General features: G+C 34.7%; 1 protein-coding gene and 1 pseudogene across 1 annotated transcript in view; one reads left to right on the top strand and one right to left on the bottom strand.

Annotated features, from left to right (window-relative positions):
- Positions 1-18261, top strand: part of LOC138310887 (uncharacterized) — a 60006-nt gene that overhangs the window by 16039 nt on the left and 25706 nt on the right. The gene's annotated exons all lie outside the window — the stretch shown is intronic.
- On the bottom strand, positions 303-17934 carry LOC138310884 (neurotrypsin-like; annotated as a pseudogene).

The following is an 18261-nucleotide window of genomic DNA, read 5'->3' as shown; positions in this document are numbered from 1 at the left end:
GTCTTGATCGGCGTGTCGTAAACTGAATCAAAAATAGGTATTTCATTTATACTCCGTATTTTAAGAGTGTGGGGACGACTGGTTATCACATGTCAGATCTAACGTGTATAACGCAGTATAACGCAGACTTCTGTCCTCTGTCCCCCATACACCACTGCACCAGAGGTTTTCCGTTTTCCCCGCGTCCACACAGGTACACAACGGAGTTCGTTGTTGTAATCATCTATCAAAATAAACTTAGTCCTGATAAATATCAACTCCATCCTCTAATTTCATAAACTAATGCAGCATACGGAAATAACACAAATAGTTGAGATTCTGCTTCAATAATTGTACAATTGACCTCGGTAAAATAATTGTTAAAAAATAAGGAGAATCAAAAGATACTACTTGCTCGCAATTTTCATGTCACATGTCAGTATAACGTGAATGAGTGAGGTGTGTTGCTTGGTATCTTCGGTAGTATGCTTCAGTGATATAGCAGTATAAAAAGGACAAGAGTTTCATTATACAAAACAAGAAGACACAACACTATATATGGCAGTTTACCAAAACACACACTTGGCTCCAATTTCTCGAAACAAAACTAAAGTCAAAAACCTACTTAAGTCATACATTTTCATATAAGATACATCAGGACAAAAACTTCAGTTTTGGTTTAAGTCTGCACTTCTGTTTCAAGAAATTGGGGCCTATATGACGTTAATTAAACACACAAACAAACTTATGATTTATTTGTACCTGTAACCGAGCATCCGACACAAGATTTCTGCCTCCGTATCTCCCCAGTTTTCACCGCAGACTTCTGTCCTCTGTCCCCCATACACCACTTCCACTGAACCAGAGGTTCCGTTTTTCCGCGTCCACAAGGTACACGGATTCGTTATTGTTATCATCTATAAAAAATAAACTTAATATGATAAATATCGGCTCCATCCTCTAATATCACAAACTATGCAGCATATGGAATAAGAACAATTAGCATAGCACCTCGCACAACATACACGCAACACACCGCATACATGGGAGGCCGTCCTTACATGACCATAGCTGTTAATAGGACGTTAATGAATCAAACAAACAAACAAACATAACACGACTTTTTCTCCGTGATTTCCCGCGGGACTATGGTTTGGCGCGCTTTTTTGTTACGAACGTCATATTGACGAAAATGACGTCACTGTCGCTATCTGTGCTGTTTACTAACAAACAAGCTGCGTGAGGACGACGTTTTGCAGAACATAAATGTAGCGGTTTAGAAACTTGAATGCTAACGAATTGACAAAAGAACAAAATTGCAAATTGAACTGAGCAGGCAACGAAATATGAAGTATTTGGAAAGATTTCTGCCTGAAAAAAAATGTCTCTATACGCCTCCTACCATGACATTTCTTAACGCTAGACTTGGCCGCTCTCGTTTTAATAAATAGCAATTAGCGATCGTACATAATTGTTTATCCTATCATTTTTTCAATGCGTTATGTACTAAAAACAGTATTGCCTTCTTTTGAGGGCACTATGGTCCCATAGTGTTTGTCTTGTGTGTGGAATAGTACTATGCCATCCATGGGCAAAACTATGAGACCATAGTGCCCTCAAAAGAAGACAAAAATATATAAATAGTTGATATTCTGCTTCAATATTGTACAATTGACCTCAGTAAAAATTGTTAAACAAATTAGGAGAATCAAAAGATATTACTTCCTCTCAATATTCATGATTATATCATGAGTTAGAAGCGTGTCTTCTGATTGAAAAAGTGTTAGCATTTGAGCAATAGGAGATAATCTACATGTTGATATAGCACTATAAAAAAGGACAAGAGTTCCGCTATACAAGAAGACGAAACACGAATATAACTGGGCATAAAATTACTGATTTGATTGGTAAACAAGATATTTTGTATGCCTTAAAAATACCTGACCATTCTTACCTAGATTGCGTAATTAATCTTCCAGTCCCATTATATATCAGACCCGAATATTTATACACGACGCGAATATAATCTAAATTATGATGTTTTCCCTCACAAAAAAGAAGTATAGAGAACAAACTATTGAACGCAAATGATCTTGATACGGCTAATGCGGAAGTCTAAGACTTCCTGTTAAGTGAAATGCAGAAGTCTAGCGCATGCTGTACGTCAAAGGTACCGTTTACTAAAAAGGATTTACAACCAATCTGAATGAAATATCGATTCTTATTATCACTATATTCGATTAGAGGATCTGAAATCATTCCACTAGGGGCATGTTCAGGTGGCATTTGGAAATGGCCAACCAAATTGGCTTGCTGCCCAGAATCTTGAATGTAACTTTAAGGAAATTGTTTGAAAAAAGCTGTCAGAATTATGTTTATGTTTGTATTCCAAGAGCACACTGCAGTGTTTTAGCCAAACAAAAAACTGGCAGATTACCGCTTGCCATTTTTGTGATTTTAAAATTGATTGAACGAAATCTAATTCTTATTTGAACACACGTTATATAGGGATCTTACATCTGCGCTTTTTAATTAAGTCTTGAGTATTTTAAATGACTCTTTTATAACTATACGGCATAAGAAGAAGTTTGTTTTTATTAAGACTGAGGTCAGATTCACTGCACAACCTTTTTTTAAACTAAAATCATTTTTTCTTTTTATGAAAAGAGACGCTGTAAATATGAAATTTGAAGTATATGTACATGTATATAGTATGTCTTTCATAAATAATTTTGATATTCAGTTGTGGGGTTGTAACGAATTGTAGTTAGGGGGATCCCAAACCACGTTTGATACTTTCTCCGCCGCTGGTTGGATATTTATCCAGCATTTGTTTATATCAAGAACGTGAATTTGATTATTTTTAGTATTTTACTTTAATTTCATCTTGCTGTTTTATTAAGTAAAAATTGTATTGCCTATGATGCATACATTAAAATTGTTTTATATGTTATACTTTTTAATATATCATGAGTAGAATGAAGGGGGTTGTGCAACCTGTCGGTAAGGGATCGGTCATTCACTCAGGCACTTTGCCCACCTTTGCACCTGTTTTTTTTTCACAACTATGAGTTAGTAGTGTCTTATAAGCCAAATATGGCTGGACATGTTTTACTAATAGGTGGTGTAAATGATTAATGTAAAGATATGTTGTAAACTGTGTGTGACACTTGAATAAAATATTTCATTATTATTATTATATGGGAGGCCATCTTTACATAACCCTGGCTGTAAATATAACCTTAATTAATCAAACAAACATCGTAGCGCAATGCCCTAGCAACAGGTAACAGTGCTAAATGTTAACCGACCGAAAATGGTGCGCGTTCGTTACATTTTCGACCAGATTCGTTTATACAATATATATACATGTATAAATGATTCCCTGTCTCCAATGATAGGTTACAGCATCTTCTAACAAAGAACATCGACGATGAATATAGACCATCGTAACCTAAAACAAGATCACATTCGGGAGGATTTTCGTCCGATATTAAAAACTGCATGTTCTTATGGCCATATTGAATATCAATATCGTGAAAGTGTGACGTAGGTACATGTATACATACCTTGAGAATCATTGTAGCACATGACAGTAGCTATACCCAAATAAACACCTCCGTAGTCAGTTTGGTCGAGTTGGACATTCTTCTAGACTTCTTTCGTTACCTGCACATCTTCTATATCTCCATATTGGAATCGTGTTTGAAAGGCATCTCTAAAGCAGAATGATGAATCCCGTGTCTACAATTCAACACAAAATTTATCAGAAACAATAACGTTAATATGTATTACTCCATTCCATTGAAACAGAGTAAGAATAAACTAAACTGTTCCTCCTAAGCTCTTTTACTGACAGTCTCCATTGTGGCATGTGTGGATGGCTGATTTTTGGTATACCCGAGTTCCGTATTCTTGAAATAGTGGGACACTTGCCTATCTTATAATGCTAAATCAGGGAATTGTTTGTTTGTGTGTTTGATTAAAATATCGTCCTATTAGCAGCCAGGTAAAGACGTAATGTAAAGAACGGCCTCCCATGTATGCGGTAAGTAGCGTATATAGAGTGAGTGGTACATGTTTTGGAAGACTGTGGCATATTCGTGTTCTGTCGTCTTGTAAAGTGCTATATCACTGAAATAATGCCGCCGAAGACACCAAGCAACACATCGCACTCAGTCATGAAAACATGATACTAAAGACACCAATGATATCATTTATCAAAATATTACAATTCTGATGTTACATTTTTATTATGGAGGCGTGTGTACGCCTGCCATTATGGAATCACTTTGGTTTTCAATGATCAACGGAACACTATACCTTAGTAATCCTATCGACAGTTTCTGGAACTACGGAAATAACTTTTACACTGTGTATTGCAGCGTACGTTGTGTATTGTACAGCAGTCTATTTCACATGTTTCAGTCACATTTATGTTTCAGTCACATTACAGTTTTCCATTTGATTACTTCAGGCTTATTTTCAATGTTAACAATAAGGTAATTATTATTCTCAACCGGAAGTGTGTCTCAATATCGGCACTTTTACAAACAATGTTAGGCCTAGTAATTACGCTGCAACTGTAAGCCTTACTAACCTACGGCAGACTAACTTACAAACCGCGAATCTAACAGTAATTGCAAATAACCTTGTTTGTAAGTAAAAATAATCCAACTGACAATAAATGCCTTTTCAATTACGGGTATTTAATCGAATATTGCTAGGCCTGTTCACTTATAATTTATAAAACAAGAACAGCTGTTACAAACCCTACCGACGCACTACAATGCACAGTGTTACTATATAAAACTCTGAATAAATTAACCGAGAAATCATGTGTTCACTGCTTCACACTCATGTTACCGGGTGACGCCATCATGGCTTCTGTTGTTGATATTACGGCAGATATTTGTAATTATGATATTTAATATTCAAATATCACAGACCTAAAATCATATAATCTGACAATTATTTAGACGATGTTTTATTCAATTTGACCGATCGAAAATCTGACGGTCATGAAGATCGGCGAGGTCCCGTACTCTCGCCATTACCTGACGCCGTGTTGGAATGGCTGGCGAGTTTACGCCGTGAGTGTTGATAATTTTGTTAAAAACTCGTTGTCAAAACTTCAATAAACCTTTGTTTTATACTTCATTTAAAGTTGATAGATTATTTTTGTGCATTTTTAACGGCAATTAATGAACAAACATCCCACAACAAACACACTACTCGGAACGATAGAAAGTTAAAGAAGCGGTGAACCGGCGGTGAACCGGCAACGACAAAGCAGAAATAACAGTGTTTTACAGAGAAAATATATTGGTGTAGCCATGAATCCCATGATACAGATATTAATTGTTTGTTTACGATATTTCAAATAATTTGTGCATATTTTTTTAAGTTATAAAAAATCGGCAATATTTTGTGTATTTCCGACAGAGAAAAAATTGCCCATTTTCTAACGTATAAACGTTTTTATCAATTTTTGAAGTCCGCATGTCGAATAATATTTTGGAAATGATAGCATCACTGTGTATTTTGATTCATTTTGAAGCAACATTATTAACAAAACGTTTCTAAAAAAATAAACATGAAAGTAAAGAATCCAATTTTCAAAAAGTATTATCAATCCAGACTGAAAACTTCTACTATATACGAGTGCTGTATAAAGATATGATACACATGTGTTAAAATATATCGAGGTTAACCTGATTTTTAAAATAAATGATTTAGTGTATATTGATATTATGTATTTTATATTTTGTAGCTTCATCTGAATGTTACTGATAGTTGTTTCTATTTTCTTGCATTTTCATCAACGTTCCCGCTGACTTATATACCAATGTATGTTTTCAAATGAATTAACAACTGCCTCCGTCCTTTTGTGTTCTTGTTGATTTGAACGCTAAAGAGAAAAAAAGAAAAACATTTTTTTTAAACTGTGGCAAAATTGCTTTTAAATAAGGAAATCATTTTAAACTTATGTAAATATTTCAAACCATTTTAAATACATGCTGACAAAGTCTCAGCTTTAACACTTCAATAAGTATTTTTTTATTTAATTCTGATATGGTATATAACATTTGTAATAAGAAAGTACTCTAAAATGATAATTCTTTATTCAAAGCTTGTGCCAATTATCAGAAAGTTCTAGTAATATTGTATTACTTACAATTGGTATTTGGTTCATCGTTAATTTGACCTATTGCTACGTTTACAAGTATATATCCACTTCACTTTTTGTAAATGTAAAAAAAATGTTCTTTGTACATACAAGTATATCATATATTTCTTCAAGACAAAAACCTTAATGACAAAGGTATTTCGCCTTTGCCATGAAGGTGTTATATATATATATATCTTTCTTTTTTTGTTTACATTTCTTGTATATTGAATTTCCACTTTCATTTGTTTTTCTTCTTTGTCTTGATCAATTTTGTAACAAACTAAACATGTAACAAGCGTACACATGTACATGTATGTCTGAGATATATATGAACGATTAAAGGGGGACAAATGCTGTCAAAAAATCAAGAATAAAAGAAAATTAAAAATTGTAATAAAAATATATCAAAATTCTCAGTTATTTTGATTAATAATTAGGTAAACCACCTATCACGGGCAGATATCTCAGGCAAATATTGCTACAAGGTTAAGACATAATGTTGAGAAAAATTGTTTCAAGCGAAATACAACGCCACGGTCCTAGCCAACACCGAGCCCAGTCAGCTCCGGTCCTGGTGAGCGCCAGCTCAGCTGTTTGACACTGTTGAGTATGCATGTGGTAAAGGGTTATCTGCTATGTGTTCACTTGAGAGTTGATGCAGATGCATGGTATGCTTGAATGTCATATGATTAGTTAAAAGCTTATCCGACTTGAATCACTTGACCTGTAAATCTGTGAAGACAATTAATTGTTTATCTGCAGATGTCTTCACTTGATAGTTGATGTAGATACATTGTATGCTTGAATGTTATATGATAAGCTAAAAGTTTTATCTGTCTAAACGAGTCACTTGATCTGTAAAACTGTGAAGACAATATCTTCTTTATTTTGCAAATGTTGTATATTCTATACATTTTATTCTGTTAAAATATTTGCTAGTACTTTCATTGCAACAATATGTAATATTCCAATCCAGTTTTAACTTCTTGAAATCAGGGGTATCAATGTTTATACCTAATATCCTGAGTTGGATTAGATGTTTTAATGGAATCTCCCTTGAGATATAATTGTTGGACATTGATTTCAACTTCACCTTACACTGTTGTTAACATTGATAGATTGACACTGGATTTGGCATTATTTGATTGTTTGGTTCATGAATGGCATGAACGGCCTCCAATGTATGTTGTGTGTAGCATGCACAGACTGCGCTGTATTTGTTGGGTCTTCTTGTGTAATGGAACTCTTGTTTCATTGTGCTAAATGTATAATGATATCACTGGAAAATGCCGCTGAAGACACCCAAATATCCCAACACACCTGGTCACATTAAACTGACAAAGTGTTAACCAGTCGGTCTACCGCCAATATATGCAGATCTCAGCAGAAGCATAACTAGCACTTTTATACACTTCGCCCAGATGGTAGAAAGTCCAAACCATGATTGAAATTTAAAACATGTAAAAACTAACACAAACTTTTAAAAGGAATATACATTAGTCGTGCATTATTTTTTATTCTATATATCATTATTCATTGTTCATATTTATTTCTCATACAGTATTTTCAAGATCTTTGGAGCATTTATTTTTATCAACCTTATAAGATTAAATATTTCCATGTTTACCTCTATAATGATCTATCTTTCATATTTTCAATATATCTTTACCCTGTCTAGAATCTGAGCTACGCTTCCTTCATTACTTTCAGTATTTTGATTCTTCAAATGTATATTATACATCAATTCATTATGGACCTTTTTGAGGTCCATTTGGTGTTATATCACCCGAGTGGATTACACAATGACTGAGGGCGTAGTCCGAGGTCTTTATTTTATATTTTATAAGAGTGATCTAATCGAAAAAAGGACTTTAATTGTCAGATTATGGGTATAGTTATGACAAGCATTGGTCAAAGAACGCCACCCTGAAGAATGCAGCGTTTAGGTATTCACAAAGCTATATATTGAACGTCACGTGACCGTGTATAAGCCAATGAAATCTGTATCTGGCCCCAGGTGACAATCGAAAATTTCTATTAGTTTAAAAGACGTCGCATTTTATCAAAAATATAGTTGTATTAGCTTGTCAGGTTTGGGCAATACACTTCTCATTTTTTGTGTCTTACATCAAAAAGATGGCACCGGAGCAACGCAACGACGGCACTTAAAACAACGATAAAGGCTTACTTTTTAGTTCACCTGGCACGAAGGGCCGGTGAGCTAATGTCATGGCGCGGCGTCCGTCCGTCAACATTTCCTTTAAAACGCTACTTGTCATAGAGTTTTACATGGATTCTAACCAAATTTGATCAGAAACATCCTTGAGGGAAGGGGAACAGAATTTGTATAGTTTTTGGCTCTGACCGCCCGGGGGCAGGAGGGGGGGGGGCCCAATTGGGGAAATAGAAGTAAATCCTTTAAATCGCTACTTGTCATAGAGTTCTGCATGGATTCTAATCAAATTTGGCCAGAAACGTCCTTATGGTAAGGGGAATAGAGTTTGTATAAATTTTGGCTCTGATCTCCCGGGGGCAGGAAGGACAGGGACCAATAGGGGAAATAGAGATAAACCCTTTAAATCGCTAGTGTTCACAGAGTTCTGCATGGATTGAAACCAAATTTGGCAAGAAATATCCATAGAGAAAGGAGAACAATGTTTGTATAAATTTTAGCTCCGACCCTCCGAGGGCAGAAAGGGCAGTGCCCAATAGGGGAAAAAGGAATAAAAATAATAAAAAAAATCCTTAAAATCGCTACTTGTTCTAGAATTCTACATAGATTCTGACTAAATTTGGCCAGAAACATCCTTGGGAGAAGATATGCAGCGGTTTTTTTTTATGAATTTTGGCTCTGGCCCCCAAGGGGCAGGAGGGGCGGGGTCAAATAGGAAAAATAGAGGTTAATCATTAAATTGCTACTTGTCAAAGGGTTCTACATAAATTGTACCAAAATTTGGCCACTAACATCATTTTGAAAAGGGGAATGGAGTTTGTATAATTTTTGGCTCTGACCCCCGTGGGTAGGAAAGGCGGGGCTGATAGGGGAAATAGTGGTAAATATTAAAATTCCTTTAGAAAAGAAACAATGAACCTATCTTCAGAACATAACTTGGCATTACAAACCAGGTGAGCGATACAGGCCCTATTGGCCTCTTGTTTCAAACGCATCGCAAAATCGTCAAAAATTATTAAGAATTATTTCACAAAAATGGACCATGACAACGTATTCAAGTCATTAAATAGGTAAACATTATAAGTTCTGAGTCATTTTTTAGTTATTGAAATGAAAGGACTTTCGACGGGATATATTCTTAAAGCAGGCTCCGATTTGCCTTGCTCGATATACGTTTCTTGTAGACCCACTATTTATCCGTATTAGGTCACTAACAAACTATGTAAACTAATTAAATAGAACACCGATCAAATTATCAGTGTATAAAGAAATGTACCTCCAATCCGTTTTTAAACTTTTATGCAATAACAATTACATGTAGCTTCTTGACTTCATTTGGGAGTCATGTACTCGGGTATATCATTATGAAAAATATTTATTATGATTGACATTATAATTCCTTCAATTTGAAAAAAAGAAGGCGCCGTTTTTAAGTGAAATGTTTTATGGATAGGGACAGTAATGATTATCCTTGTCCATGATATTTCATTTTTCATCAATTGTCAAAAATCTCTCAACAATGTTTCGAATAAATATACAAATCTAAATAAAACATATCCATTTTTATCATGTAATTTTGCCACATAAACACATAAAAAATTACAATTACCAATAACACTGTAAAAAGAGGTCATTGGGCCGTAACGATTACCTGAGTTCGGATACAGAATGAAACAAAAAACATTATACATGGGCCTATCAGGCCTTTCAAGTCAGTCAGTGATTTTATAAATTTGACTTTTTGATCTATGAAGAGTTGGTTCTATCAAACCGGTACATTCAGAGAGGATTTGTTTTTGATTTTTTTTGTCTTTTTGACTCTGGTTCTTATATTATTCAACATACGTCATAAACTACATGTACCAATTTCACCGATATCTAAAACCATTTGAATTTCAATTAATCAGGGTCTCCAATTTTGTAAACATGGAAACCAAGCATTTCAGGGGTGTCTCCATATTATTCAGTATACTTCACAAACCCTATATACCAATTTTTTCACTCAAACCTGACTATATTTATTTTTCAACCAATCAGGGGCCTCCATATGTTTCCAACGCAACCAATCTTCTTTAAAGTGATACCATGTTATTCAGCATACCACGCAACCCCTATATACCAATTTTCACTTAATTCTTACGCTATTTGAGTTCCATCCAATCAGAGGTCTCTGTTTTGTTACCATGGCAACCAATATTTTCAAAGGTATTACCATTATATTAAGCATGTAAAATTATTACGATACACTTATTTTTACTTAAAATGGAAAAGTATAGCTAGGCATACTAACAAAGAATTGCTCCGTTGCTATCTGTATTTGTTATATTCAAGTCGTCAAATACTATTTTCCCGAATTTTAATCTCGAAACTTATTTACACATAGATAGCAAATATCATGGAAGTATTTGAAATGTAGTGTAAAATTGTGGACAAAACCCGTAACAGGGTGAAATGACATCATACAGAGTAACGTTTCGTTTTTTTTCCCAAAAGCATTAATTTTTCAAAGTCACAAAAATTTGCGCAAACAAACCTGAGAAGAAATGGCTCAGATAGAAAGTAGGCAATCTACTCAAATGAATTATGAATAAAGAATATAGAGGATATGATTGTGCAGTTAGTTCTAAAGAAAATGAACACAAAGATTTCATGTAATTAGGGCCTTTTAAAAATCACAAAAAGAACAAAGAAGTGTTATTTTAGAAAGGCAACTTAAAGCACTTCCGATATGCAAAGAGTAGTGAAAAATGGGCTTTGGGCAGTTCTAAGGGATTTTTAACATAATTTGAACGCCACATTTGGGTCATTTTGACCCCTTTTCGTCCCGCCCCTCTACCCCTGAGATCGGCCAGGACCAATAGGATTATGATTTTAAAATACTATATATTTCTAACCAATTTAGTCTCATTTGCAATGCAACTGAGCGAATAATGATCATCAATGTGTTTTTCCTTCATAAACTTTAGTCAACTTTATTCCTCCAGGGTCAGTCATGCAATTCCCAAGTTTTGTAACAGAACCTTACGACCTTCCTATCTGTGTTGAGTGGTTAATTCTACCACATCTGTGCGTGGAGAAGATTTTTGAAATTTAGTCAATTTTACACCCTCTGGCCCTCTCACACCCCCTTGGGGATGGGGGTGGTGTCATATAATTCTTAATTTTGAATGGCCTTATATCTCAGAAGGTTAGTGCAAACTTTCATTGAAATTGGTACAGGTGTTTTGGAGAAGATGTCGAAAATGTTAATCGATACGCACGACGACGGACAAAGGGCGATTAGAATAAAAATGTCGAATAAATGACAGTCTGACCATATGTACTCATTTTACCGCACTACAGATGTAAACAAATTGGCAATTTTTGCAGTACTGCTAAAATCATTTTTCAGTCCTTTATGTACTTAGTAAAAATCCAAACCTATACATTGTTAGCATGAAAGTAATGTTGGCAATTTTTGATGATGGATAAAAATTTAAAGCTCCTCTTGATTTGTGAGTAGGAAATTACGGCACAAATAAATTTTACAACCAAACTAATATATATAGAATACATGTTTAGTATCTTATAATACAAGGTTTATTTTAAGACGAGATGACGTGAATTTCGAAATCATTTAAAAGACGTCATTCCAGTGAATGTTACGTCACTTTTAAGCGGGAATGAATGGAGTTTTAATCACCGTAATGTTAAAGTTTGGGCTCAAGTAAGAAAAATTCTATCAGATGTGAAAAAAAATTCACTTGGTTGTATTGTTGATAAAGCATTTCGTATTGACGAATAAAGCAAGTTTATCCGGCAATAGTTATCCCTCAGTATGTGCGGCAGTTGAAGGATCAAATGTTATCATATTTGCATGAAAATTACATTTGTAGGAACAAACCTGAATATTAAATAATCAAATTGTCTCAAAATCTGTATCCTTATACTAAATTACAAAGTTTATTGGATAATAATTTTAAGCCTTAAAGCTGACAATGTAAGTTAAAAAGCATAAAAAATATAGTAATGACAATGTCGTATCCAAGGAAATGGCAGCCATTCGTCAAATCGGGTATATATATTCCTGTCATATTTGTTGTTATGTATGTGTTTATTGTCGTATAGTTGTTGTGTCTGTAACTTTGTATGGCGCGACAGGTGGACATAGGCATGTCGATGTGACTCGACAGAGAAACACATTTGAGTTATTTACCACTTATACGGGCATAGAACCATACAATATATAGTGAGTATTACTTGTAGTCGCTATTCGATAGTATTAGTAATGTCAAAATTGGGTTAATTTGAAATAAATAATGTTATTAACCTTGGAATGTTGTTCATGCATTAATTCATTGTGCGGTCCTAACATCCATAACTTTGACTGTTTTGTAAGAGTTTATACCAATGTATGTAACATATATCGTAATTCCATACACAAACATGTACATCAGGTATTTGCATGTTTTATGTCGTCTGTGTAACTTAATATAACTTGAACGCCAATCAGAAGTTATTGTATGGAAGCCCGTAGGTAGCGTGCGTTTACGTTTTATGTTCAATCGTGGACCAGTACTTTTATAAGCAAAATTGCACCATAATTAGTATGTCCTGAGAATATAATCATTAGATTAGTATTTATTCAACTATATTTGTAAAAGTAATGATTTATTTAAGGAAAAATACGGTATGTATTAACTTTGAATATAATAACAAGGTGTGAATGAGTAATTGAATGAATCGGCTTTGTGTTTATGTTTTACAATCCACATTGTAGCATAAGATTATTATTATTATGAACTTAATTACTACATGCAGAAACATATATACATAACAAATGTTTATGCTACATGTAAAGATACATGTATATGAACCACAGCTGTTTGACTCTATAGACATGTTTCTCTCTATATATGTAATACTGTGTCAATATATAAAGAGAGAAAAAATGTCTATAGAGCCAAACACCTGTGCATGAACCACATATAGGCCTATGCGATTCACATCATCTCATAATTCATTGCATGCACGGAACAGGAAAAATAATGCATGTAAAAAATGTACAAAATTTAGAATAAATTGGTTTGATTGAATAGTAGTAAGAAATGGAGTATAAAAAAGTTCGTTAATGATTTTTTTTATAGTTCATCAAGTGGAGAAGATCTGATGGAAAAGTATACCAAAAAAAGCAGATTTTATATCCCTCTTTCCATCAATTACAAAGTATTTAATCATGTGTTCATCGAACAGGTGTTCGGCCATTTAGAACATATATTTTTATGAATTACATATTTTTTGAAGTTTATATATTACTCTCAATAAAAACAATTTCACAAAATTTCAAAATTCTGAAAATCATAGTAATTGAAAAGTCATTAACACGCATTGCTTGTCATAGTTTGAGACCAAATATTCCGACTATCAATGATCGATCCTGACCAACATATTGATGTTGTCCCCTGATGTTCGAGATAAAGAGGTTGTACTGTATGAGAAAACCCTCACCAAAAGTCACAGATCTCACGATGATGTAACTTTGTGGTCATTTAATGAATTATCTACTGCACTTAGCAAACTATTGTTTTCATAATAAGATGATGCATATACCAGATGTGAAGTATGTATTCAGAAACTTGATATTTTGATAAATAGTTTTTGGATTTTTTGAACGGTCACCATTAGGTCAGGACGGGTCGATATGCACCTTTCCTCTTTCCTTCGAATTTTAATTTATATATACTCCCACTCCTTTCAGATTAAATATCCAATCATGCATAGGCCTACATGTAACAACCATTAGTACCGATGAATGTGGTAACAAAAGCTAACATTCATCCTAAATACCTGTATCCAAGCATTCTGCAGACAACCTTGGCCTCATTATCATCACAGCAACCATATACTAAGCCTCCCCAAATACTGTTGTAGTATATTTCAATGTGTCCATATCCATCATCTCTGCCATTCACCAATCGAACCGTCATTGGGGAATCGTCTGTAAGAGTGAATAGTTAAGAATTTGGTTTGGTTGGGTATTTAATATTTGCTTCATATTAACAGTCAGATCATTTAAGGTCGGCCTCCCCGTGAGGTGAGTATTTGGGAGACTGGAATATTCGTGTTGCATGTTTCAAAACACCGAAAAAACACACCCCACCCGGTCCCATTATACTTCAGTGATATTGCAATATAAAACGGGCAAGAGTTCCACTGCACAAGAAGACAATTAATAGGACGTTAATAATCAATCAAACAAACAAATACACAAACAAACAATTCTCTGTCATTGTGTATGCAAGAAAACACAACACAAATATACTCCAGTACCCCCAAAACATGTACCACGTACTTTATACACCCAAGTCACAACGTAGATGGGAGGCCGTCATAACATGACCTTGGCGTTGAGAGAACGTTAATTGAGTCAAATAAACAAATCATATGACCTTGAAATTCATTTTTTTAAACAATAGATATTTTTTCAAGTATATATGTAATAAAATCATCTGATTAAATCAATTTGATATTATTAAATTTAATTATTTATTTAAAAGCCTCACCAACTTGCGACATAAAATGCGGAAAACGCGTTTTTTTTGTTAGTGTGTTTGCTGGGTGAATCGTCTTCAGTAGCCAGTGTAAATGATACTAAGACAATAGTACATGTATGTGCCACTAAATGTAAACTACATGTACCTTCATTGTAACAGAACACGTAAGCAGGCCCATTGTACTGTTCATCACAATCTTGACCGACTCCCCATCCATCAAATGGACAATCCTCGAGACTAGACTCTGTTCCATCACAATGTACCTGATACATCCATATGATATCTGGATTCGAGTCATTGCCAAACCACTTGTACAAGGCTGATTCCGTTGTAAAAATGCTTATAAGAGTTCCATTCCTTCGTAAAATAAATCGTAAAACTTTAACTTCGTTACCGAAATTTGTTGTTATGACGATTTGTGTATAATGCTTATCGTTTTCTAATAATCATTGGTTAACATTAATCAACATTCACAACTTACAATACTATTATAGTTCAACCTCATTAACAATGTTTTAGCTGCAACTACATCTACATGTAGTCTTAAATGTTGAATGCAATTTGTCTGCGAAACGTTATTATCTATCTACGGCATTACACTCTACACATTCGGTGTGTGTGCTGTTATTCAGTGCTATTTAAATTCAGTATTGTATTTCAAGAACATTGATAATGCCTGCACTTGTGAAAATTAAATAAATAGAAAATTTCTTAATGTGTTTCATATCTTAAATACATTTAACAAAAAGTTGACATAACCATGGTTATATAGAGGTTCCTCAACAAGTGACTGTTGTGTATCGAACTCGAGTTAGTTAATTTTTCAAATTTTGAAAAGGCACGAGCTTTAGCGAGTAAATACAATGAAATGAAAAAATACAGTAAATAAAATGATACTAAAAAGAAAATGCGCTGTGAAAAGTAGCCCGAAGTTGAGAGCCAATTGGAATCAAGATATCTTTTAGTTGACCAATCAGAGGAGCCGTAGGTGTTTACATACTGGAGTGTGGGTGTAAACATAAACGATAAGCAACTGCTATGTGATTTATCACTTGGGTTTTCCATTGTGAAACATGCACAGTCATGGGATAAAATGAGATAATTTCAGTTTCCAGTGCATTTTCATTTACAGTTTTAAAATGCTCTTAATTAACGTCTTTACGAAACGAACTTTAACTTTAAACTTTAACGAAATTAATTGATTTCATGAACATTTTCCTGACAAATAGGACAGTTATGTATTTGATAAACAATGATCTCGCTCAACAGAAATTCACTTTGCTAAAACTTACGAATATCCAAGCATCCTGCATACAACATTTGCGTCGTTGTAACTCCAACCGAGGTTACAGACCCCACCCCATTGACCATCATGGTACACCCCTACTCGTCCACTGTGGTCATACAGGCCATTCTCTAAGCGGATGGCAAAGGGAGGCTCGGTCGTTGTAGATGCAGCTATTGAGAAAAACAACAAATACATGTTTTATTTTAAATCACATGACGCTGAAAAATACCATTTTTTATAGAATATTTAATAGGCGTATAATCATGTTAAAAGCCTGTCATAAGTTTTAATAAGTTTTAAGAAGTTGTTTGTATAAAATAACCAAAGTAACCGTTTTGGCCGCGCCTCTCAGGCCCACGGGGGTCAATACTTAATTGTATGAATTCGAGAAAGAAGTCGTTTTTCTATGGAAACAGCCAAATTTTGCCTCAAACTCTCATGTACCCAGGGGGTCCGGCCAACAATTTGTATAATTTTCAGTCAGTATCTTATAGGGATGATACTTGTCATTTTTTTGTAAATTATGGACTTGAAATCGATTGTTGACCGGGTGGGATATGTTGCTTGGTGTCTTAGGTGGCATGCTTCAGCTTCAGTGATATAGCACTACAAAAAGGGTAACATAAGAGGAAACAACAGGATATACCACAGTCCCCGAAACATGCACCACGCACTTCATACACGTAACACACCGTATACATGGAAGATCGTCCTTGCATTACTCTGGCTGTTACTAGAATATTAGTTGAATCAAACAAACAGACAAAGCTCAAACATAATTGCATTCCAATATAAAGTATAGAGCCATGGATTTTTGTCAGGACACAATTATAAGATTTATTTTATCTTGAACCAAAATAAGGAGCTAAAACTTTTCAAAGATGGTATAACGTTTGACAGTTTTGTAGCACAAGAAAAAAAATACGAATTTGTCTGCTTCAATTCTTGATTAAAAATACGTCAGCGGTGTAGCATTTTAAAATGGAAACAAGAGGCCCATGTGCCTTAACGGTCCTCTGACTATTGACACAATACTACATACTCTTTTAAAGATTTAAGTCTATTTGACCCCTGTGGATGAAGATCAGGGTCATTTTTATGAAACAAATATAGTAGCTTTCCATCCAAGCATGTCACAGGTCTAATATCGGTTTTCTAGGCTTCTTAGTTATTCTCAAGAAGTTGTTTAAAAGAATTCTAGCCTATTTGACCCCTGTGACCTTAAATGAAGGTCAAGGTCATTCATTTGAACAAACTTGGTAGCCCTTCATCCCAGCATGCTGTAGGCCCAATATGAGTATCCCAGCAACCTACATGCCAAATATGAGTACTCTGAGCCTTCCGGTTATTGAGAAGAAGTTGTTTGAATGAAAACGCACGGCGCACGACGACGGACGGAGCATGATGACTATAAATACAGATAACCTACAAAAAAAAAGAAAAAACAAGAAAAAACAAGCGATACAACTAAACATGCAGGGATTACGAAAGTGTTAAAACATAAATTTGCTACAAAACTGACACCGAATAAAGTAACTTTACCTGTCGAATGATGCCAATATATTAGGAGGACAATCAATATAGGTATGTACGACACCATCACCCTGTACTCGCCGTGTCCTCTCTCGGTCTGCCTGTCACGGTCTATATATATCATTGGTGTTGACGAATTCTGGTGATAAACAATTCCCGTTTTCAATAACGATTTTCTTTCAGTGTTCCCTGTCAGTTAAAATTACAAATGAGAAGTGGATCGTAGCGACGAACCCACCACTATAGTTGTAGAGGAAGTACATGAGCGAGGAATGCGACAAGTACCAACATATTTCTGAACAATTGCAGTCTTGCATTTGTACACACATGCGGTTCAGCGACCCGTGAAGAACTTGGTAGGGGGTCGATTGGTGTAACGTTGAAAATGGGACACCGGCCTTTGGTTTTATCTGGAATATGTGTGTTCTTTACGAATCAGGCTATTAAATGTCAATGTTAACAATATGTTAAGATACGTGGACACAAGTAAACATGCCTCTGTGTCGATATTTAAAATACTGCTGCTCAAACAATGTCAACATTTCCTGTTAAAAATTGTCATTTTGTATGTTTAAACTAATCT

The sequence above is a fragment of the Argopecten irradians genome, chromosome 16 (genome assembly GCF_041381155.1).
Source record: "Argopecten irradians isolate NY chromosome 16, Ai_NY, whole genome shotgun sequence".
Taxonomy (NCBI): domain Eukaryota; kingdom Metazoa; phylum Mollusca; class Bivalvia; order Pectinida; family Pectinidae; genus Argopecten; species Argopecten irradians.
Note: the sequence above shows the minus strand (reverse complement) of the source record. Positions and strands in the feature narration are given on the sequence as shown.